This window comes from Artemia sp. Qi Xiang Cuo, chromosome 6 (genome assembly GCF_049724085.1).
Source record: "Artemia sp. Qi Xiang Cuo chromosome 6, ASM4972408v1, whole genome shotgun sequence".
NCBI classification, from domain to species: Eukaryota; Metazoa; Arthropoda; class Branchiopoda; order Anostraca; family Artemiidae; genus Artemia; species Artemia sp. Qi Xiang Cuo.
Window position 1 is genome coordinate 28,546,139 of NC_142799.1, and position 25,366 is coordinate 28,571,504.

At 36.6% G+C, this 25,366-nt stretch overlaps 1 protein-coding gene across 3 annotated transcripts in view; it reads left to right on the plus strand.

Moving 5' to 3' along the window:
• The first annotated feature begins 5,473 nt into the window (after positions 1-5,473).
• The window catches only part of LOC148951081 (transmembrane ascorbate-dependent reductase CYB561), a 105,351-nt gene continuing 85,458 nt past the window's right edge, over positions 5,474-25,366 (plus strand). For 2 of the 3 annotated variants that reach the window (XM_089090126.1, XM_089090123.1), the window contains exon 1: positions 5,514-5,532. The gene's annotated coding sequence lies outside the window, so the exon portion shown is untranslated. Of the gene's footprint in view, positions 5,533-25,366 lie in introns of all 3 variants that reach the window. The other variant, XM_089090125.1, reaches the window with a different exon arrangement.

Here is a 25,366-nt window from a genome sequence, read left to right on the forward strand (position 1 = left end):
ATAACCAGGTTACGAGACACGGTTTTACAAACATAATGTACATGGCGCTTGAATGATAAAACATCATTAATATAAACCCCCAGGTATTTATAAGAACACACCCACTTTAAAGCTCCATACTGTGTTGCAATATCCTGAAACCATGGATAAAAATCTGCCGAACGGGAAAAAATAACAAAATTAGTCTTACCCAGATTAATCTTTAATCTATTTACCCTCAACCAGGAATATAACCTATCAATAGCATCTTTCATCGATGTCTGAAGTAATTCTTCTGTCTTCGCGGTACTAACAGCAACTGTGTCATCAGCAAATAATGACACCGTCTCATTCCTGTAATTTTTGACCATATCACTAACATTAAAACAACAACCTGGGATACAATCAGGCATATAATTAATATACAATAAAAAAATAATCGGACCAAGAACTGACCCCTGCGGGACACCACTAGTCACTGGGCGGGTGCCTGATTGTATACAAGTCATCTCTACAAACTGGTACCGGTTACTAAGGAAACTCCGTATAAAGTCAAGAGCTTTACCTCGGATCTCATAGACCTCACATTTTTCCAGGAGTAGGCCATGGTCAACTGTATCAAAAGCCTTCTGTAAGTCTAGAAACACTGCACAAACCTTAAAACATTTATATAAAGATTTTTTAATTATAATATTAAAAAATATCAATGAATCCTCTTTATTCATTTCTTTTATTAAACCTAAATTATTATTATAAAAAAATTTAAACTTCTCTAAAAAATAGGTCAACCGATTACTAAAACACTTTTCAATAAGACGAGAAATAACTGGCAAGACTGATATTGGGCGATAATTACCCAAATCATTACTATCACCACCTTTATAAACCAGTGTCACTCTTGCATTTTTTAAACAATCTGGAAACCTTCCTTGACGGAAGCAATCATTAATCAGTGATGTCAGAACACCAGATATACAAGGGAAAATGTATTTTAGAATTTTTAGGCTAACTAGGTCACTACCGGACGAACTATTTTTCATACTATAGATAATATCCCTTAACTCATCTAATGTAATCATCTTTAGATTTAGCGATACATTTGCAGGAGATGGTAGAGTAGATCCAAAGGGTGGGTCATCTAGAAACGAGGAAATCATCTCGGCTATTTGTAGGCCTACTGAACAAAAATGATTTAAAAACTCATTACATATCCCAGTACCATCTGCAATTATAACCTCATTAACAGTCACTTCTGTTGGTAGAATATTAGACCGCTGACCTATAACATTACGGATTATTTGCCAAGTTTTCAACGGGTTACCTTCAACATCATTAAACTTCATACTAAAATATTTTTGTTTAGCCTCACGGAGGAGATTATTCAAACAATTACGAAAAACACGGTATCGCTCTTTATTCTCATCCGTCGGTCTTAAAGCTTGTGACTTAAACAGTCTATCTCTTACATTTATTTTTCGAAGAAGGTCATGCGTTATCCATGGCTTCCTCCCATTATGTTTTCGACCATTCGAATTCTTCACTGCTCCCACTTCCTTAACCATTTCTAAAAGCTTACTATAAAAGAGTGAAAATTTAGTATTTACATCACTCTCATTTCCACACAGAGATACCCAATCAATATGAACCATATTATTTTTTAGTTTCAATAGGGCACTACGATCAAAAACTACAACTCTTTTACTCCGTTCAGGAGTTTCTCGCTTAGGGATAGATACCTCAAAATCTGCAAAAACACCAAAGTGGTCAAATTCCACATTTACAAGAACTCTTGGCGATCTAAAAGGTGAATTAGAAAAAATATTATCCAAAAGTTTTGCAGACGTCCTAGAAACTCTAGTTGGGATATTAATCGTTGGGAACAGACCATAAGACATACACAAATTTAATAACTGAGAAGTCACAAAAGACTCCATATCCAGCATGTTAATATTAAAGTCACCTAGAACAAAACAAGAGTTATTACTAATTTGTACTTTTGCCAGCTGTTCATGAATATTCTCAAAAAATTCTTGAATAGAACCAGAAGGTGGCCTATATACAATTACTAAATGTGTATCAACATTATTCAATTTAGCTTGTAATACTAGTGTTTCACACACCATTTCTTTATATTCACTTAGATCATCTCGGACTCTAACATGGAGATCTTCACGAACATAAGCAGCAAGACCCCCGTGTTGACGTAACTCCCGGTTCCGAGTAAACAAAGTATATCCAGGTATATCTAAAAGAGCAGAATTGTGGTCCTTCAACCAGGTCTCCGTCAAAGCAAACACATGGAAAAGATTAAGTTTACCTAGATTCGCTAAAAAATCAAATGTCGTATTTAGGCCCAGACAATTCAAAAGAAAAATCCCAAAATCTTCCGATCCACCATGCCGATACTCAACATTATGAAAATCATAACTAAAAACAAATTTAGAATCCTCAGGGGGGTTAAAAGCTGGAACCACAAAGTCCAAATTTCTATTAATACATTCATTAAAATAATTATAAAAATTAACCTTCTTATTTTCCAAATCAATAATACTACGAGCCCCCAGGGGTAGAAAAAGATCTCTAACCACTATCTATTAAAGATCCAAATTGCCTGTGGTGACGAATAGGGCATGTACCAATCACAATTAAAGATACTCTCTCAATACTCACAACAAAAAATGAAACAAAAATAATCAAAAGAAAAAATGAAAAAATAAAACCCCAAAAGAAATAAGTTATAAATTCTAAATAAAGGCAAGCGAAGAAAACAATCATTATTAATCAACAAAGAGCACAACATAATCACACAGAGGGTATCCAATCTAAACTCTAACAACCAATTAAATTACTTAACCTTACATCACAAACTATAAAAACAAATATAATTTTCCTTGATTAACAACAAACAAGCAAAACATTCACTTCTGCTTTCCGAATCGACCTTTTTCACTACGCCCTCCATAGTCATGGCTAATAACCGGTCTAGCAAGTTCAGTAATTACATCATTCTGAAAATACTTGGCGATCGATCCATCAGGGCGTTTAAATTGAACACAAGGTGGGAAAGATTTAGTAACCCATGCATCAAAACCTGCATCTCGTAACTGGGCTCGCTTATTAAATAAAATTTAAATAAAGTTTAAATTTCAATATGTTTGCTGAGCATAAAAATAAAATTTTGAAATTCTTTTAGCATTAAGCATTAAGAAATTCTTTTATAAAGAAATTCGTTCATTGTAATTTTTTAGCATTTAGCATTATGTAAGAGAATTGAACTGTAAAAATTTTGATTTATAAACAACTAATTGTGGAAATATGATTGGATGGCATCAAAATAAGTATGCAAATCCTGAGCGGTATACCTAGCAACTTATACAATCTTATGGACAAATATATGCAACCCCTATACATAAACATAACTATATTTTGAGACTGGTTGGTATTGAGAAGGTGATAAATTCTGAAGTAATATTCTCGTTGCATTCCGTTTCCATGGTTAACTCAAGTGGTGTGAATCTACATTTTTTTTCTACATTTCGTTAGTAAATATTAAAAAAAAATTGATTCCATTCTACTGATTCAAACTAAGATTTCAGAGGCCCATCTATACCGGCTAGATAGAAAAATAGGCACATAATTATTTGCCTTCTTTTATAAACAGTTTTTCGCAAATATATTTATCTTAAATGATTACTCCGACCTTTGAAAGAGTATTTTGACTCATATACCTTTAAGTTTATGCTTATACGAATCTTTATTAAAGTTTAGATATTTCTAAAGAGTTTGGCTTTTATCTTAATGTTTTAGATTGAACAGAGGAGGTGATATGTCATATAACGCAGAGCTTTAATTAGATGAAAATAGGTAGTAAAGTTGCCACCATTTGCTCACCAAAATCCAAACTGTAAATTAATAATATCTTTGCCCTTCTCATGCATTCACTTTCTATTATATAAATCTACTAAAAAGCAACGATGTTTTAAAAACTACCCCACTTCCCAAAAAAAGCAAACCCAAATTTTATGACAGCCAAAAGAGGTAATGATATTAATTTCTTCACCTCTATGCCATAGAAAGACTCGAAAATAAATTTTTGACAGTAGAATGAAGTTTAGATATTGAGTTTTTTTTAAGCCTCGTTGTGACAGAAAAATCCTGAAATATCATTTTGATAGCCTAAAGAACAAAAGCCAGGAATTTAAATTTATCCTCCTTTTTATTACGAAATGAAGATGTTCGCCTCCCAATTGGCTTTTGTGGTAATACGGACAAATTCCCCTGATAAATCGAAATTTAATTAAATACTTTTAGGCAGTATGCGTCATCAGTAAAATCTAACAGAGACCACACAAAGTAACTGGAACTTTATTTTAACTTGTTTGCAAAAAGAAACAGTCTTAACAATTAAAAACTGATTAATAACTCAACTATTAAAAATGAATTACAAAAAAAAAATCACTTTCGTCCCAACGCCAACCAAAGCAAGCGGTCCCAACCTTAAATCCACCACTACGTTAGGGAGGAGGGGGAAGATTGCCCCCCGTTCCCTCCAACTGGATCCACCCCTGAATCAGACTAAAATCTTTCATTTCTAAGGTTTAAAAAAAAAAACAGAACATGCTTTTGTTTAAACTAAAATAATTTCTCTTGAGCTCTGCTTTGTTGTCAAAATAAGTAGTTGAAGTTAATTCTGTTACGTCTGGATTATGCTAAAATCAACGTGGGATCCCTGACTGGCTAAATTGTTATTTTTGCTTTTGTTTTTACTTTAAGAGCCAAAAGCTGAGATTTTTCACAAAAGTTTAATCGGCACTTCAGAGTCATGAATTTTTTAGTATTTTGCAGTTATAAATACAAACAACAAGTAGAAATAGCAGGAATATTTTTCTTAAGACAGGGGAACCTTAACCCTAGATGAATTGTTTTTCCTTGTTGTTACTGCTTGTTGTTTGTGTTTATGACGAAAGGCAGTACGCTCTTCGTCGCTATTTATATATTAAGCAGTTCATCGTAAATTACGCATGCGAATCTGTCTAATGAGGGGCGCAAATCTTTCTGGTGCTGAAATATTATCTAGACATATCCTAACTAAAAAAAATAAGCTGAAAACTGAAATTTCAGATTTCCTACTATGCATTTATGAAGAATAAAACTGAAGACTGCTGTGACTCTGGCTGCTATGGACGGTTCAAAATGGGGGAAAGGGATAAAGATTTGGAGTTTGAGAAAAGGATTCTTGCATAGCACGAACCACGGTCCATTGTAGCCAAAAATTTAAAAACACTTAAAAAATTATTAAGTGAGAAAAAATTACCATTTAGAAATGACAACTATGATTTTGATTAATCTTAATGGGGAAAGTTTATTGCAAAAAACTATGGGAAATTCGTAAGTCTTTAATTATTTTGTGGAAAAACTACTTTTCTTGCGAGTTTTATTAGTTTAAAATAATAGTTGCTCCCAACAGTGTCAGATTCAGGCTGCTAATTTAAAATTCAGCGTTCCTTGTCTACAAAGATTGAATTTCATCCTATTGAAAATTGACAATATAGAGTAAGTGGAAGCATATAAGTAGTTATTATTAATTTTAGAATTTTAAGCCGTATCAAGGATCTTTTCCTAATTTAAGAAATGGGTTTAAAACCTTCAAGCTCTAATAAGTCAAAATTGAGCAAAGATTTTAGGTCTAAAACACTTTCATAAAACAAAGATTGTTAAATGTTGCCAAGGACCAGTACCCTTTTAAAGGAAATGGAATGGACATAGATATTCCAAAACACATTCCAAGAGAAAAACTAAGGTTCAGGATTCATTCCTGGGAGTTTCATTTGCTATAAGCCTAGATTAGGGGCTATTGAGGAGAAAACATGTTAAAAAAACAATTCTTACTTCATAATATGCAGAATAATTATAGTTAGCTCATTTTGATATGCTGTTTGATTTTGAGAATGATCCTCTTGTTTCAACCCATGTAGGCCTACCCACTAGGTTGAATAAACAGTCACAAAATCATACGCACCCCGAAGGGGGGGGGGGCAGCCCCTCTGGCTGAATGATGGTGTCATATATTTGTATTAATTTAAAAAAACTTTCCACAGAATAATTTTTCAAAGAATAGTAAAGAGCTCTATTAAGCCAAAAATGGGCAGAAGTAAAGTAAAATAATCTTCCAAGCATAAAACTACCACAAATCATGGTAAATTTGCAGGTGGCACAATAGTTTAGCTAGGATGAAAGTGAAACATCATTTAATGCCTTTTTTACACTCTTTCATAATTCAATAATTGCTTCTGTTGCAAATTACATCTTGAACCCTTAAAGGGGTCCCAAAGGTATTTCATTTTTATAACCACACAAAGAAGTTATCAACAGTAGTTAAGTTATTGAAAAGTTGTTAAAAACATGGTAAAGTTCTACCAAATCCTATTATTGAGTTAGGACTAAAGTGAATACAGCATTCAATGCCTTTTTTTATGCTGATTACAAATATAATGATCATTTCTATCAGAAATGAATTTCAGCCCCCCTATATATGCCAATTCAGGGTTAGGTTAGGTATATTTGTCTCAATTGCTGGATTAGGATGACAGTTTTTTTTTGTTTTTTTTCGCCAAGTAATTACCTCTAAAACATAATAAATGTAAAATGTGGTCTCTGTTTTGAAAAGCAATTGAAAAGAAAAATTATATTTAAATATTTGTGATTTATAGAATAAATATCAAGCAATAAAAGTTACATTTCTAGAATCAGAAGAAAATCAGCTTTCTGTTAATATATGAATAAAACTGAAACACTAAAAAGATATAAACATCAAAATAGGATAATTGGTATTTCCAAAAAAGAGGTTCCTGCAGGTAAGTCAATAAACTAATAGTTTCAAGTGGTTGATCTTAAATAATCTGAATAATAACCATATTGATGCATAGCTTAGACTTTTAGCTAGGCTATTCATTAATATACCCAATCCTTCTCAATTCCTCTTTGGTAACAAGATGTGAGGGTTTTAGTTTTACATAATTTTGCTCAATTGGATACTGGTTTTTTACCCTATTCCAAGAATACTTATTTATAACAATTCAAACCTAATTTATTGGGCAATACAATTAAAAACCATTTTCCTAATGTTTCAAGTTTTTCAAATGCCATTGACAAAAAATGTGCTGAATTTTGCAATTTGAAACTTTGCCATTGACAATATTCAGGTATATATTTGCACATTAGGGGGGTAGGGGTGGGTAAATTTCATGGTAACTTTGCAGTGGACCATATAATTTAGCTAGGATTAAAGTGAAAACATCATTTGATGCTTTTTTATGCTCTTTCATAATGAATATAAAATATCTTTGGGGCCCTTTAAGGGCTCAAGATGCAATTTGCAACAGAAGCAATTATTGAATTATGAAAGAGCATAAAAAAGGCATCAAATGATGTATTCACTTTTATCATAGCTAAATGATTGTGCCACCTGCAAATTTATCCAAATCACTATCATCAATTAAATGAAAATCAAAACAAACAGAAATTATAATAAATAGCCAGGTCAAACTCAAAACAAGCAAAAATTAACATTACTAGGGTTGACAACCCCCATGCCTTCTCAAGACCAGAACATAACTTAGGCTTTACTGAAAAAAAAGACTGTGAATTTTCAGTTTATTATGCCTATACTGACATTTATTTATCAAAATAAAAAATGGGTAAAACAAGTGAGTAAAAAAAGTTGTTTCACTTAGTTAAGTAAAAAAGGTTAAAACAGATGAACACAGTTGGTTGTCAGTAAAGTACGAATTATGCTGCGGTCTTAAGGATGCCGTGGAGTTATCGGCCCTACTAAATATAATTTTTGTTTGTTTCAAGTTTGACTCAGCTATTTATTCTAATTTCTGTTCATTTTAATTTTCATTCATTTATTGATAGTGATTTGTGGTAGTTTTATGCCCACTAGGCTGAATAAAGAGTGACAAAATCATGGGCACCCAGAAGGGGGGCGCCAGCCCCCCTGGCTGAATGATGGTGTCATATTTGTATTAATTTAAAAAAATTCCACAGAATAAGTTTTCAAAGAAAAGTAAAGAGCTCTATTAAGTCAAAAATGGGAAGAAATAAAGTCAAATAATCTTCCAAGCATAAAACTACCACAAATCATGGTAAATTTGCAGGTGGCACTATAATTTAGCTAGGATGAAAGTGAATACATCATTTAATGCCTTTTTTATGCTCTTTCATAATTCAATAATTGCTTCTGTTGCATCTTGAACCCTTAAAGGGGTCCCAAAGGTATTTCATTTTTATAACCACACAAAGAAGTTATCAACAGTAGTTAAGTTATTGAAAAGTTGTTAAAAACATACCACTAGTTTATAAATAAATTGTTCAGAAGTAGTATATTCCAAGAATACTTATTTATAACAATTCAAACATAATTTATTGGGCAACACAAATAAAAACCGTTTTCCTAATGTTTCAAGTTTTTCAAATGCCGTCAACAAAAATAGTGCTGAATTTTGCAATTTGAAACTTTGTCATTGACAATTCAGGGTATATTTTTGCACATTAGGGGGTGGGGGTGGGTAAATTTCATGGTAACTTTTGCAGTGGACCATATAATTTAGCTAGGATAAAAGTGAATGATTACTTGACTGAATGATTACTTGACTTAATTTCTGCCCATTTTTTGTTTAAAAGCTCTTTACTTTTCTTTGAAAAGCTTGTTTTGTGGAAAAAGTTTTTTTATATGAATTTTTGTTCATTTATTATTGACAAAGTCATTCATGGAAAAAATATATCTTTTTTTTTTTTTTTTCTATAAGAATCCATAGTTTAAATATATTTTCTATCTGGAAATCAATTACACTGAACAAAATGGCTATCTCCATATTTTTATTGGATGAGATTGGGGGAAGTATTGGTGGGCGGGGGGCTAGTTGCCCTCCAATCACTTTCGAATATTAAAAATGGCACTATCCCTTTGAATTTATAATCGAATGAGCTTTTTTTGAAGTTTCTACAACAACGCCTCCTTTAAAAACCTTATATGCCCCCAGGGCATAACTTAAAACCCTTGCCCTAAGGGCTGTGGGGGAGTGTCCTCCTTAAAAACATATGGAAATCAACTATGCTGAACAAAATGGCTATCTCAAAAATTTGGTTTGATGTGTTTGGGGGAATGATGGGCGGGGGGGGGCGGGGCTATTTGCCCTCCAATCACTTTTGACTATTAAAAAGGGTACTAGCCCTTTGAATTTACACTTTAATGAGCCTGTTTTGAAGTTTCTACGACAATGCCTTCTATAAAAACCTGATATGCCCCCAGGGCATAACTTAAAACCCTTGCCCTGAGGGTTGTGGGGGAGTGTCCTCCTCAAAAACGTTTTCTATCTGGAAATCAAATACGTTGAACAAAATGGCTATCTCAAAATTTTTATTGGATGTTTTTGGTGGAATGATGGGCGTGGTGGGGGGCTAGTTGCCCTCCAATCACTTTCGACTATTAAAAAAGGCACTAGCTCTTTGAATTTCCAATTGAATGCGCATTTTGAAGTGTTGAAGTTTCTACGACAATGACTACTATAAAAACCTGATATGCCCCCAGGGCATAATTTAAAACCCTTGCCCTGAGGGTTGTGGGGGAGTTTCCTCCTCAAAAACATATTTTTATCTGGAAATCAACTACGCTGATCAAAATGGCTATCTAAAAAATTTGATTGGATGTGTTTGGGGGAATGATGGGCGGGGGGGGGGGATAGTTGCCCTCCAATCATTTTCGACTATTAAAAAGGTCTTTACAACTCTCGATTTCCAATCAAATGAGCCCCCTTTGAAGTTTCTACGACGACCCCTTCCGTATGAAGTACCCAGCTCTAAAGGAAACAAATAATAAATAGTACATTGTGCCAACATTGTTCTTATATGCCCTCAGGGTATAACTTAAAACCCTTGCCCCGAGAGTTGTGGGGGGTCCAATCGAATGAGCCTTTTTTGAAGTTTCTATGACAACGCCTTCTATAAAAATCTTATATGGCCCCAGGGCATAACTTAAAACCCTTGCCCTGAGGGTTGTGTCCTCCTCAAAAACATATTTTCTATCTGGAAAACAACTACGCTGAACAAAATGGCTATCTCAAAAATTTGATTGGATGTGTTTGTGGGAATGTGGGGCGCTTGGGGAGGGGCTAGGTGCCCTCCAAACACTTTCGACTATTAAAAAGGGTACTAGCCACTCCAATTTCCAATCGAATGAGCCCTTTTCGAAGTTTCTACGACAACTCCTTCGATACAAAGTGCCGGGTATGGAGAAAAACAAAAACAAAAAACAAAAACACATTGTGTCCACATCGTTCTTTACTTAGGCAGCGCGCAACGCTGTAGTGTTGCCTATAGTAAAGGCCACACGGCTCCAATGTTTCATTATTTATTATTTTTTTTTCTCAGAGGCACTTCATACGGAAGGGGTTGTCGTAGAAACTTCAAAGGGGGCTCATTCGATTGGAAATCGAGAATTCTAGTGCCCTTTTTAATAGTCGAAAATGATTGGAGGGCAACTAGCCCCCCCTCACGCCCATCATTCCCCCAAACACATCCAATTAAAATTTTGAGATAGCCATTTTGTTCAGCGTAGTTGATTTCCAGATAGAAAATATATTGTTGAGAAGGACACTCCCCCACAACCCACAGGGCAAGAGTTTCAAGTTATGCCCTGGGGTAGATCCCGAAGCCACGCCGAAAAGCGGGGGGTGCGCCCCCAAAAACAAAAAGGCGGCGCGCCGCCGAGCTTGCCTCAGCGCGCTGAAGCCGCCGCTGATTCTATCGGCGGCGGCGTCACTAATACACCACCGTTTTTTTTTTTGGTTTTTTTTTCTCTCTTTTTTGGTTATCGATATCGACCTCCGGGCTTCAAACGTCATCCCGGCTAATCTGTTTATTAAAAATAAATAATGTCATCTTGGGCTCGCCATGTATATCGGTTCATAGGAAGGAGAAGAAGAAATTTTTCTTGAAACAAAAATTTTGCCTTCCACTTTAAAATTCTGTTCATTTTTTTTTCTGATTTTTCGGTGAAAAGAGGTAGGTAAAAGAGCATTAGGCAATTCAGGATGTTGTCATAGGCAGCGCAATTGAGCTGTCTAAGTAAAGAACAATGTTGGCACAATGTATTATTTTTTTTTCCATACCAGGGCAATTCGTATTGAAGGAGTTGTCGCAGAAACTTCAAAAAGGGCTCATTTGATGGGAAATTAGAAAAACTAGTGCCCTTTTTAATAATCGAAAGTGATAGGAAAGCACCTAACACCCCTTCCATGCCCACTCTTTGGCCAAACATATCCTATAAACATATCACGCCAGCCAGTTTGTTCAGATTAACTGATTTCACGGTTGAAATTATGTTTTCTGATGTTTGTATTCGTTAACAACAATTTAGGAAAGAGTTTTACAGTTATGTCCTGTATGTATATAAGAACAGTGTTGGCACACTGTAATATTTTTTATTTTTTTCCTTTAGACCAGGGCAATTCATATTGAAGAAGTTGTCGTAGAAACTTCGAAAAGGGCTCATTCAATCAGAGATTGGAGTGGCTTGTGCCCTTTTTAATGGTCGAAAATGATTGGAAGGCAACTAACACCCCTTCCACGCCCACCATTTCCCGAAACACATACAATCAAAATTTTGAGATAGCCATTTTGTTTAACGTAGTTGAAAGTTCTGGAAATTAGGTCTTAGAGGATGACAGCCACCCTCACAGCCCTTAGGGTAAGGGTTGTAATTTATAATTTCTTAGACCACACTGCTTTTCCATATACAAAAAATTAAACAAGAAAAACAGGTTTTAATTTCTATAAAGCAGTGAATACAAAACACTTAATTAAACAAAAATACTCCGAATATTTCGGCCCCGCATCCGGGAGCATTTCTCAACGGAAAAAAAAAAAAATTTCTTACATCAACATAAAAAACATACTAAACAAACAAAAGACAAAATATAAATAAATAGGAAAAGAAAACTCACATATTAAATAAACAATTCCATTCACTGGCGTATAAACAAAATCGAATGCTTATATTGATTGGAACACGCCTTCTCAATGAATATAAATGGAAATCTATCAGAAAATGAAAATATATTTATACTTAAACTAAAACAAACAAGATCAGCTAACCCCGGCCCATAACCCTTAGATAGATCTCACAGGTTCATCTCCCAATGTTTGAATTATAAATTTAACAGATTCGTTTGCTTGCAAGCTTGGCTGCAGTTTGTTTACCTTTCCTACAGCATTTAACCCACCCTGACCTTTGTCCGCAAGGTCATCATTCATATCTGAACTATTATCAAAAATAGTAGTGGTTGAAAATTTTACCTGCTTTTTAATTAAACTATTATAAATCGAATTGATCCTAAAATCCCCTTCATCTCTATTGATACTAATACCCCCATATATTATCTTTTTTATTTTTTATTTTTTTTTTTTTATTTATTTATTTCTATAAATTAAATAAATAAAAAGAATACTATCTGGGGGTATTTGTATCAATAGAGATAAAAGGAATTTTAGGACTAATTTGATATATAATAGTTTAATTAAAATGCAGGTTAAATTTTCAACCAATACTATTTTTAATAATCGTTAGAATACGAATGATGACCTTGCGGACGAAGGTCAGACTGGGTTAAATGCTGGGAAAGGTAAACGAACTGCAGCTAAGCTTGCAAGCAAACGAATCTGTTCAAATTATAATTCAAACATTGGGTGATGAACCTGTGAGATCTATTTAGGGGGCCAGGGGTTAGCTGACCTGTTTTGTTTCAGTTTAACTATAAATATATTTTCATATTTTGATATATTTCGATTTATATTCTGTGAGAAGGCGTTTTCTAATCAATATAAGCATTCGATATTGTTTATACGCCAGTGAATGAAATTTCTTATTTAATATGTGAGTTTTCTTTTCCCATTTAATTATATTTTGTATTTTTTTTGTTTAGTATGTGTTTTTTATGTTGATGTAAGAAATTTTTTTGTTTTTCCGTTGAGAAAGGCTCCCGGAGGTGGGGCCGAAATATTCGGAGTATTTTTGTTTAATTAAGTGTTTTGTATTCACTGCTTTATAGAAATTAAAACCCGTTTTTCTTGTTTAATTTGTTGTAATTTATGCCCTGGGGGCATATACGGTGTTTATAGAAAGTGTTGTCATAGAAACTCAAAAAGGGATCATTAGTTTGGAAATCGAAAAGCCTAGTGCCCTTTTTAATAATCGAAAGTGATTGGAAGGCTTGACATTTTTATAGTAGAGATCGATGTGGGTATAATGTATCATTTTTTTTTTGTTGTTGTTGTTTAGACCAGGGCACTTCGTATCGAAAGAGTTGTCGTAGGAACCTCGAAAAGGGCTCATTCGATTGAAAATAGAAAGGGCTGATGTGCTTTTTAATAGTCGAAAGTGATTGGAGGGAAACTAATCCCCCTACCGTGCCCACCCACCCAATTTTCTTTATGTTTAAAAAGTAAATTTTTCCTTAAGATTAAATCAAAATGCACTGTGTTTATGTTAATTCCCAATAAGGCATCTCAGCAGTATCCCAAGAACGACTTAGGGTATTATGTCCAAACTTTCAGGGCTTCTTCTGCTCTTAAAATTTGACCAAATCAAAATAGCGTAAGTGTATCCAAGCTATCAAAGAAAGTAAACAAATTTTTTTTGCGAATGTTATCAAGTTTTCCATTTCAGCTCAACTAGAGGAGGTATGAAACTAAATTAAACACTATTATTTGTGTCCAGATTTTTATAAGGGTCTATGTTGTTAAATTTTGCTGAAAATTGTTTTCCAGCATACAAATAGCAGGCCAAACTATAAGTTCTTAAAAAACGAAAAGATTTAAAGTATGATTTTCTTTTTCCCTGAAAAGACTATGTTAATATAAAACGAACAGAAATTAACTAAAAAAACTGTTTCCATAAAATAAGTTTTTTCAAAGAAAAATAAAGAACTCCTTTAAACAAAAAATGAGAAAACTTAAAATCAAATAATCTACCAAGAGTGAAACTACCACAAATCAGCATCGATAAATAAATGAAACCCAAAACGAACAGAAATTACAATAAATAACCGAGTCAAACTCAAAACGAGCAGAAATTAACATAAGTTGGGCTCAAAACCCCTATGCCTTCCCAAGGCCAGAACATAATTTGTACTTTACTGACAAAAATACAAATGAATATGCATTGTCAGTTTAATATACATATACTGATATTTAGTAATCAAAATTATAATATTATTTGATTTATTAAAGTTATTAAAGTAAAAACGTTTATATTTTTTCAGTAAAGTGCAAATTATGCTCTGGCCATGGGAAGGCACAGGGGTTTTGAGCCCAACTTATGTTAATTTCTGCTCGTTTTGAGTTTGACTCAGTTATTTATTGTTATTTTTATTCGTTTTTGGTTTCATTTATTTATCGATGCTGATTTGCGGTAGTTTCCCGCTTGGTAGATTATCTAGAGCTAGTATAGAAATATATCTATAGAAATCAATTACATTTTTTTTGCACAGTTAGCATAGCACACTGAAGTTGAAGTAGCCTTAAACTTTCACTTGAAACATTATAACTTGACCACTTCTTTCAGAAAAAAATTTCGGAGGGTTATTCCGTGTTAATGAGAAAAGAGGGTAAAGGTGCAGCTTACTTTCTTCTGTAGTATAGGGCGCAGAAGCCCTGTGATGAAGGTGCAGGCTTGTTCTCCCTTATAAAACAACTTATTTCAGCAGATACAAAGAAAAAGCCCATTTGCGGCATTCTGTGGGACCCCAAGGTCCAATACTAGTATCAGATCCCGCGAGTGGCAGTTTACGCTCGTCAAGTTCTGGCTGTGCCGGCCACATGTGCCCCAGCTAAACGGCTTTTTAGCACGACAGGACTGGTAGTGACTGCAAAAAGATCAATGGCTCCAGGCAGAGTGAACAAACTCACTTTTGTTACATCAATTGTAACTGAAGTGATGTAACCGCTGATTTAAAATTGTTCGTGTTGTTAAGCCATGGTATCTGAGTTGTATACAGTGTTTTTTCGATGTTGTTATTTGTTTGTTGTTTTTTTCAATTCCTTTTCGTATGTATTTGATGAACAGGAGAAGTTTGAACTTCAAACTTTGAAAGTTATACACACATTAGCCCAAATCATTAACAAAAAGGATATGAATAAACACAGGATTTTATAGGAACAATGTGATACTAAACTTAAACACAACTTAGGTTTCACTTGGTCTAGTGGTTAAAAATGAGAATTCTAGTAGGTCTGATCGACGGTGAACATAAGCACTTTCCACACAGCCCTAAAAATTCCGGTTTTATCATATTGTTCTTATCTGTTTTTAGCCAACCATTTAAATTTCCTTACTAAAATCGAGGTTGAACGTGCTTGGTGACGTGGAATTTTTATTTTTATTTTTAATCAGAAAAATCGGCGCGCGGGGGCGCCCCGCCGGTCCAAAATCGGCGGCGCGCCGCCGCCGATACTAAATCACACATTCGCCGCCGTCATTTCGTCGTGGCGCGGCTTCGGGGACTACCCTGGGGGCATATACGATATGATACGAATTTATTATGTCAAATAACAAGAATTAAATGAGACACAATGTAATTTAAATAATCACTCTTCCTTGTCACTTATTCATTAAAATGAGACACAAAATACTGTTGAAAAGACAATCTGTATTGGTTGGTAGCCACGGGCTTACAAGGCTATATTTTATTCTGGTGCCTTGTATTACACCCTGTTATTGCCGGTTCAGGTAGCAAATCTCGGTGCTTGCTTGACTTTAAAAGCTTCTGTCCAAAGGCCATTGTAAGCTGGTGTCGCCTGGCACCAAGTCCATCTAGGCCTAGGATTTTGAAGCTATCATCATAATTCGTGAATTCCGGACCTTATATCACACGGGTAGCTCGTTCCTGCACATTCTCAAGGTGATTTCTTTGCTCTTTATTTAGCCCCGGATGCCACACAGGACAAGCATACTCTAAAAGACTCCGAATTTACAGTTTATAAAAATTCAACAGTGAAAAACGGCTAAAACCGAATCACTAAGTTATAACTAGATTACACAACGCTTTATTCACCTTCTTACTATTTACATGATCCATCCCTGACATTTTTGAGTTAAAAGTCACACCTAAAATTGTCATATTATTTACAATTGGCACATTCATATCACTTTGACTAGGAACTTTTTTTTTCAAAAACGAGACCCTCATAAGTGCTGACTTTTTCCTATTAATTGAAAGCCGTTTTTTTCGCAGTCACTCTCCAAACGGCAGATTATGCCATCCGTACTAATCATGGGACCTAGCTTATTAGGTATCAGCAATGATAAATCACCTGCAAACTTAGCTCTGTTTTTCATGCCAAGTCGCAATTTTGTTACAGAGTATTAAAAATAAAACAGGTCCCGTTTTGGTACCTTGGGGTATTCCACAGAAAACTTCAAGAAAATCTGATTGTACCCCATCAGCACTAACACACTGTTGCCGTCCGTGTAAAAAAACTATAAACAATCCGAATTAAAAAAGGTCTAAAATCTTTCATTGACTCAAGAATATCCGGATGGCTTGATTTGTCAAAAGCCTTTTCTAAGTCTGCTTGCAATATTTCTACAAATGCATCTTTATTTTCTAGATGTTCCAGGGCTTCTTCCACAATTCTGATGAGATAATGTACTGTGCTAGATTCTTTGATAAACCCATACTGACAGGGATCTATTTTATCACAGAAATCTTCTAGTAACCATTTCTTTAGAAAATGTTCGAAAACTTTAGATACGATAGGAGTCAAAGATATAGGTCTTAGGTCACTCACCCCTTTTGGATTTTAAACTTTAGGTATTGGTGTTACAACTGCTTTTTTAAATCATCCAGAAAGGTAACTCTCAAAATACGTTGGTTTAAAAAGGCAGTGAGATGTTCTGCTAAAAAGACTGAGTTTCCTTTATACAGGGTTGCTGGAATGTCTCCATGGTAAGTTGTCTTAATGGGGTCGAGTCTCTCAAGAACTTATGCACCTTTTTGAGCGAAAGTCAAAGGTATGTCATATAGAAAATCCGAGGGTGGACCACTGGAAATTGGTGGATTGCTTCTCCAAATACTCGCAAAATACTTCTTAATAGCGGTTGCGTGAAGCTTATTCCCAGATTCGTCCTATATGCTTACACTTTGCCTTACTGAGGAACCAGTGAGAAGCCGTATTCCTTTATAGTAGCCTGCTGGGTTTGTGGTCTTGAGTTCGTTCTTTTTTGAACCATAGGACTTCTCAGCCAATCTACATTCATACACCTCTCGATTTCTCAGCTTGGAAGCTTCACCTATCTTCCCCTTTTTAAGGAGCCTGTTGCGTTTGCGTATCAGCCTTTTCAGGCGCGAGTTAACCCAGGGCCTGTCAGCTGAGTTTACTGTGACTGTCTTCTCTGGAAAAAAACACATCATAAGCTATCCGTAATTCAGTGGAAAATATTCTATACATGTCGTTGACATTGCAGTTTTCGTACAAACTTTTCCAGTTTTTCGATATAGCCCTAGCAAATAGCTCTTTTTCTGACTCAGTTAGAGGCCGGCTTGAAAAAATTCGCCTGGTTCCTATTCTTTCTTCCTCCCTGAGACACCAGTGCACACAGAAGTGTGTACTTTTACCAAGACTTGGCAACGTCACTGGATTAATATAGAAATTAGAAATGTCTTTGAAGATGAGATCAATGACAGACTTTTGAGTTGTCTTTTCACGAACAACTTGCTTCAAGCCTAGCGAACGTTCAATCCAGCTGGGTAGTAGGTCGTTGAAGTCACCCATAAGAACCACAGAACTGTTTGGGTGTCTCAGTTTAATCTCATCTAAACATGCTTGTAGATGGGCTATGAGCTCCCGCCTGTAACTCGACCGCGGCGGAAAATAGAGTACACCAACTACGATCGAGGAAAACTTACGGGGAAGAACTTTTGGTCTCAATATTACCCACAACAGCTCGTCCATGTGTGACCTACTCCTCCTCAATGTGTGACGACAGCACCTTCCTTGTTTCGCCTACTCTTGACGAGAAAATTATAGTTACTTATCTGGGCGTTAAACTCATTGGCAGACCACGTCTCTGTTATGCAGCAAATATCAATTCTATTGTCATTTAGTCTTGTCGAAAGTTCCGTCACTCCATTGCTTAGAGACTGGGCATTAACAAGGAGAAAAGAGGTCGTAAGAACTAGCTATTTCTTTCTTTTTATCTACCTGGGGTAGATTGCCGAAAAATGCTGGAAATTTCCCAAATTATTAGAACTTGTTGGAACAACGGGTGAGGGGGCTCCAGGGACCCCAAGATATGGGCTGTGGTTTGCCATATTCCAGTTGGGAGGGAGAACTGGGCTGGGTTGAACAACTTGGCCGTTACCTGAGAAGAAAGGAACAGCATTTTGGCTTGGGTACATTAAATACAAAGGGGAAATACCTCTCTCGTTAGAAACCGGTCTTCTATGATTATTCAATGGGAAACGCCTAGGATGGTTGGTATTTGGAGACCTCGCCAGTTGCTGGTTTGGAGTTCCTGTTTCGTGGTGTGGACAAAGTTGCATTCATGTTTGTTGTCGTAGAAACTTCAAAAAAGGCTCATTCAGCCTCCTCAAAAACATATTTTCTATGTGGAAATAAACTACGCTGAACAAAATGGCTATCTCAAAATTTTGATTGAATGTGTTTGGGGAAATGATGGGCGGGGGGGGGGGGTTGTTGCTCTCCAATCAATTTTGACTATTAAAAAGGGCACTAGCCCTTTGAATTCCAATCGAATGAGCCTTTTTTGAAGTTTCTACAACAATGCCTTCTATAAAAACCTTATATGTCCCCAGGACATAACTTAAAACCCTTGCCCTAAGGGTTGTGGGGGAGTGTCCTCCTCAAAAACAAATTTTCTATCTGGAAATCAACTATGCTGAACAAAATGGCTATCTAAAATTTTGGATTGGATGTGTTTGGGGGACGGAGGGGCGTGGGGGGGGCGCAGTTGCCCTCCAATCACTTTTGACTATTAAAAAGGGTACTAGCCCTTTGAATTTCCAATCGATAGAGCCTGTTTCGAAGTTTCTACTACAACGCCTTCTATAAAAACCTAATATGCCCCCAGGGTATAACTTAAAACCCTTGCCCCGAGAGTTGTGGGGGGTGTCCTCCTCAAAAACATATTTTCTATCTGGAAATCAACTACGCTGAACAAAATGGCTATCTAAAATTTTTGATTGGATGTGTTAGGGGGAATGGGGGGCGTTGGGGGGGGGGGTTCTAGTTGCCCTCCAATCACTTTTGACTATTAAAAAGGGTACTAGTTCTTTGAATTTCCAATTGAATGAGCATTTTTTGAAGTTTCTACGACAACGCCTCCTATAAAAACCTTATATGCCCCCAGGGCATAATTTAAAACCCTTGCCCTGAGGGTTGTGGGGGAGTGTCTTTCTCAAAAACACATTTTCTCTCTGGAAATCAACTACGCTGAACAAAATGGCTATCTCAAAAATTTGATTGGATTTGTTTGGGGAATGATGGGCGTGGGGGGGGGGCTAGTTGCCCTCCAATCGCTTTCGACTATTAAAAAGGGTACTAGCCCTTCAAATTTCCATTTGTACGTGCCTTTTCTGAAGTTTCTACGACAACACCTTCTATAAAAACCTTATTTGCCCCCAGGGCATAACTTAAGACCCTTGCCCTAAGGGTTAGGGGGGAGTATCCTCCTCAAAAACATATTTTCTATCTGGAAATCAACTAGCCTACGCTGAACAAAATGGCTATCTCAAAATTTTGATTGAATGTGTTTGGGGGAATGATGGGCGCGGGGGGGGGGGCGAGTTTCCCTCCAATCACTTTCGACTATTAAAAAGGGCACTAGCCACTTCGGTTTCCAATCGAATGAGCCCTTTTGGAAGTTTCTGTGACAACTCCTTCGATATGAAGTGCCCGGGTATGGCGAAAAAAAAAACCCAACAACACATTGTGCCCACATCGTTCTTTACTTAGGCAGCGCGCTGCCTATGATTATCAGAGGCAACGCTGTAGTGTTGCCCATCATTTCCCCAAACACATCCAATCAAAATTTTGAGATAGCCATTCTGTTCAGCGTAGTTGATTTCTAGATAGAAAATATGTTTTTGAGGAGGACACTCCCCCACAACCCTAAGGGCAAGGGTTTTAAGTTATGTCCTGGGGACGTATAAGGTTTTTATAGAAGGTGTTGTCGTAGAAACCTCAAAAAAAGCTCATTCAGCCTCCTCAAAAACATATTTTCTATTTGGAAATCAACTACGCTGAACAAAATGGCTTTCTTAAAATTTTGATTGGAGGTGTTGGGAGGAATGATAGGCGTGGGGGGGGGGCTAGTTGCCCTCCAATCATTTTTGACTATTAAAAAGGGCACTATAACTCTCGATTTCCAATCGAATGAGCCCCCTTTGAATTTTCTACAACGACCCCTTCCGTATGAAGTGCCCAGTTCTAAAGGAAACAAATAATAAATAGTACATTGTGCCCACATCGTTCTTATATGCCCTCAGGGCACAACTTAAAACCCTTGCCCCGAGGGTTGTGGGGAAGTGTCCTCCTCAAAACATAATATGTATCTGGAAATAAACAACGCTGAACAAAATAGATATCTAAAAATTTTTATTGGATGTGTTTGGGGGAATGGTGGTTGTGGGGGGGGGGGGCTAGTTGCTCTCCAATAACTTTCGACTATTACAAAGGGCAGTAGCCCTTTGAATATCCAATCGAATGAGCCCTTTTTGAAGTTTCTACGACAAAGCTTTATATAAAAAACTTATATGCCTCCAGGTCATAACTTAAAATACTTGTCCTGTGGTTAGTGGGGGAATGTCCTCCTCAAAAACAAATTATTATATGGAAATCGACGACGCTGAACAAAATGGCTATCTCAAATTTTTTAAGGGAGGTGTGTGGGGGATTGAGTGGCGTGGGGGGGGGCTAGTTGCCTTCCAATCATTTTCCACTATTTAAATGAGCACAAACCACTCCAATTTTCAACCGAATGAGTCCTTTTCGAAGTTTCTACGACAACTTCTTTGATACGAAGTGCCCGGGTATGGAGAAAAAAAAAAACACATTGTGCCCACATCGTTCTTTACTTAGGCAACGCTAGGCCTTTTGATTTCCAATCGAATGAGCACTTTTGGAAACTACAACGCTTTCTATAAACACCTTATATGCCCCCAGGGCATAAATTACAATCCTTACCCTAAGGTCATTCTCAAAGACCTAATTCCCAGAACTTTCTACTACGTTGAACAAAATGACTATCTGAAAATTTTGATTGTATGTGTTTGGAGGGATGGTGGGCGTGAGAGGGAGGTTAGTTACGCTCCAATCACTTTCAACTATTACAAAGGGCACTTGCCCTCTCAATTTCGAATTAAACTAGCCCCTTTTGAATTTTACGACAACTCTATCTATAAATTCTTATAAGCGCCCAGGGCATAAACTACAACCTTTGCCCTTGGGGCTCTCGGGGGTTTGTCATCCTTAAATAAATAATTTCCAGAACTTTCAGCTACGTTGATCGTAATGGCTATCTCTTAAACTTGGGTATCCGCTTTTGGGTAAAGGGTGGGCAAAATAGTAAGACCTGTTACTTTCCGCTCATTCTTTATTGTCTAAAAAAAAGATTTTAATTTCCAATCAATCGAGCCCTTTATAGCGGCTCCTCAACAACTTTCTATATAAACTTTAATGCCCCCAGGGCATAAGACCTAACTTCCAGAACTTTCAACTACGTTGAACAAAATGGATATCTCAAAACTTTTATTGGATGTGTTTGGGAAAATGGTGGGCGTAAGAGGGGCGTTCGTCTCTGTCCAATTACTTTCAACTATGAAAAAAGGCACTAGCCCTTTCAATTTCCAATTGAATGAGTCCTTTTGAAGTTTCTACGACAATGCTTTCAATAATAACTTTATATGTCCCCAGGGCATAACTTACGACTCTTGCCCTGAGGGCTGTGGGGGGAGGGGTTGCCATCCTTAAAGACCTAATTTCCAAAACTTTCAACTATGTTGAATAAAATAGTTATCTAAAAATTTTGATTGGATGTGTTTGGGGAAATGGTGGGCGTGAGAGGGGGGGGGGGTAGTTGCCCTTAAATCACTTTTGACTATTAAAAAGGGTACTAGCCCTCTGAATTTCAAATCGAATGAGCCCTTTTTCAAGTTTTTCCTACAAAGATTTCAATAAAAACCTTAAATGCCCCCAGGCATAACTTATAATCCCCCCTATTATTATAACTTATAATATGCCCCCAGGGTATAACTTATAACCCTTACCCTGAGGGCTGTGGGGGAGTGTCCTCCTCAAAAACATTTTCTATCTGGAAATCAACTACGCTGAACAAAATGGCTATCTCAAACTTTTGAGTGGATGGGGTCGGGGAAATGAGGGGTGTGGGGGGGGGGCTAGTTGCCCTCCAATCACTCGACTATTAAAAAGGGTACTAGCCCTTTGAATTTACAATCGAATGAGCCTGAGGGTTGTGGGAGAGTGTCTGGGGGAAAAGGTGGGCGTGAGATGGCGGTTAGTTGCCCTCAAATCACTTTCGACTATTAAAAAGGGTACTAGCCCTTTGAATTTCCAATCGAATGAGCCTTTTTTGAAGCTTCTGCGACAAAGATTTCAGTAAAAACCTTATCTCTATGTGGTTCTATGTGTATTATCTCTATTGTCTCTATGTATTGTCTCTGGTTTATGTTAGGTTAGGTTAGGGGGGTTAGTTGCCCCCAAATCACTTTCGACTATTAAAAAGGGTACTAGCCCTTTGAATTACAAATCGAATGAGCCCTTTTTCATGTTTCTACGACAAAGATTTAAATAAAAGCCTTATATGACCTCAGGGCATAACTTATAATCCTTGCCCTGATGGTTGTGGTGGAGTGTCCTCCTCAAAAATATGTTTTTTATCTGGAAATCAACTACGCTGAACAAAATGGCTGTCTATAATTTTTATTGGATGTGTTTGGGGGAAGGATGGATGTGGGGGGGGGGCTTTGGTGCCCTCCACTCACTTTCGACTATTAAAAAGGGCACTAGCCCTTTGAATTTCCAATCGAATGAGCTTTTTTTGAAGTTTCTACGACAACGCCTCCTTTAAAAACCTTATATGCCCCCAGGGCATAACCTATAACCCTTACCCTGAGGGCTGTGGGGGAGTGTCCTCCTCAAAAACCTTTTCTATCTGGAAATCAACTACGCTGAACAAAATGCCTATCACACACTTTTGATTGGCTGGGTTCGGGGAACGGCGGGGGGTGGGGGGGGGCTAGTTGCCCTCCAATCACTCGACTATTAAAAAGGGTACTAGCCCTTTGAATTTACAATCGAATGAGCCTGTTTTGAAATTTCTGCGACAACGCCTTCTATAAAAACCTTATATGACCCCAGGGCATAACTTAAAACCCTTGCCCTGAGGTGTGTGGGGGAGTCTACTCCTCAAAAACATATATTCTATGTGGAAAACAACTACGCTCAACAAAATGGCTATATAAAAATTTTGATTGGATGTTTTCGGAGGAATGATGGGCGTTGGGAGGGGGCTAGTTGCCCTCCAATCACTTTGGACTATTAAAAAGGGCACTAGCTCTTTGAATTTCCAATTGAATGAGCATTTTTTGAAGTTTCTACGACAACGCCTCCTATAAAAACCTTATATGTCCCTACGGCATAATTTAAAACCCTTGCCCTGAGGGTTGTGGGGGAGTGTCCTCCTCAAAAACATATGGAAATCAAGTACGCTGAACAAAATGGCTATCTCAAAAATTTGATTGGATGTGTTTGGGGGAATGATGGGCGTGGGGGGGGGGGCTAGTTACCCTCCAATCACATTCGACTATTAAAAAGGGTACTAGCCCTTTGAATTTACAATAGAAAGAGCCTGTTTTGAAGTTTCTACGAAAACGCCTTCTATAAAAACCTTATGTGCCCCCGGGGCATAATTTAAAACCCTTGCCCTGAGGGTTGTGGGGGAGTGTCCTCCTCAAAAACATATTTTCTATTTGGAAATCAACTACGCTGAACAAAATGGCCCTTTGTTCTTGATCTGTAATGAAACCAGTTTTCTGTGTCCACTGCGAGATAATCAGCTTAGCCTGAGCAAGAAAAGCTACCTTCCAGGTATATTTTAATTAAATATTTAATATATAGAGGTGGTTAGGTTAGATATTTAATTTAATGCATTCTGGGTGGCCTGCTTTCCATAAATCTCTGTTCTGTTTTTACATAATTTTGCTGCTAAAATATTATATTTTCATTATATTTTGGTATATTTCATTGGAATAACTAATGAACCTAACTTCACTTCTTTAGTGTGGTTGCTATAACATGTAAGAACCTACCTATTTTTGGTAATTTTCATTTAAAAATAAAAAAAAGTCGAAATCCTTTTTTTTGTATCTTTTTGAAAAATTGAAAAAAAGATTCTTGTGTCCCTCTACATTCTCGGGAATTGGCGCTCGTATTCTAAGCAGGAAAAAAAAGAAGATATGAAGAAACGATAATCTAGGTTACACCCAGTGGTGTCAACGTAGAGAAATTTTGAGGGGGAAGCAAAAATCCAGGCGAAAGCGGCCAATTTCTTTCTCAATGAAAACACAAAAAAAAATTCCAATGTAAACACAAAAATAAGGGATTTATCAAAATCTAGATGGGGGTGGCAGATACTCCCCCCATTAATCGAAGTCACTGGTTGCACTAAGTTTGACCTTGGTCCAAAACAACATACGAATAAATATAAATCTTCTTTTTAATAGTTATCAGAAAGTGTTATGTGCACAGTTCTGCGTGGCGGTGGTGTGCTGCCAACTGATCGGCGTTTATTCTATTTTTAACATTTTCTTCTTTTTTTTAATTTATATTTATAAGACATTTTGTCAGTTCTTATCGGGATTTTGTCTTCCGTACAAGATACAGTTCTTGGGACCTAGAATTCTCTTTTAGCTTCATTAGCATGACCAAATTCAGGACAAAATAAGGACGAGATATTAATATTAACTTTTCTCAAGCATTCTTTTAATCCGAGTGATTAACAGTGATACCTTAATCTGCCTCATCCTTCAATTGGATTCACCAAAATAAGCAATTAAAATAAATTTTCTTGAAGCATATCTCCATGGCTACTTAATAAAACATCAAGGGAGTCCGGTGACTCTATGTTATTCCGTGTTTAGATTTCATGATCTTATAACCTGCATTCCACTTTTTTGATTGCCCTATACCTATGTGGCAATTCACTGAGGTCTCTCCTCTTCATTCCAACAATTATAAAAAACATGTTTTATGTCCACTTTGCTATTGTTTTCCCTCCAAAGACATCGTA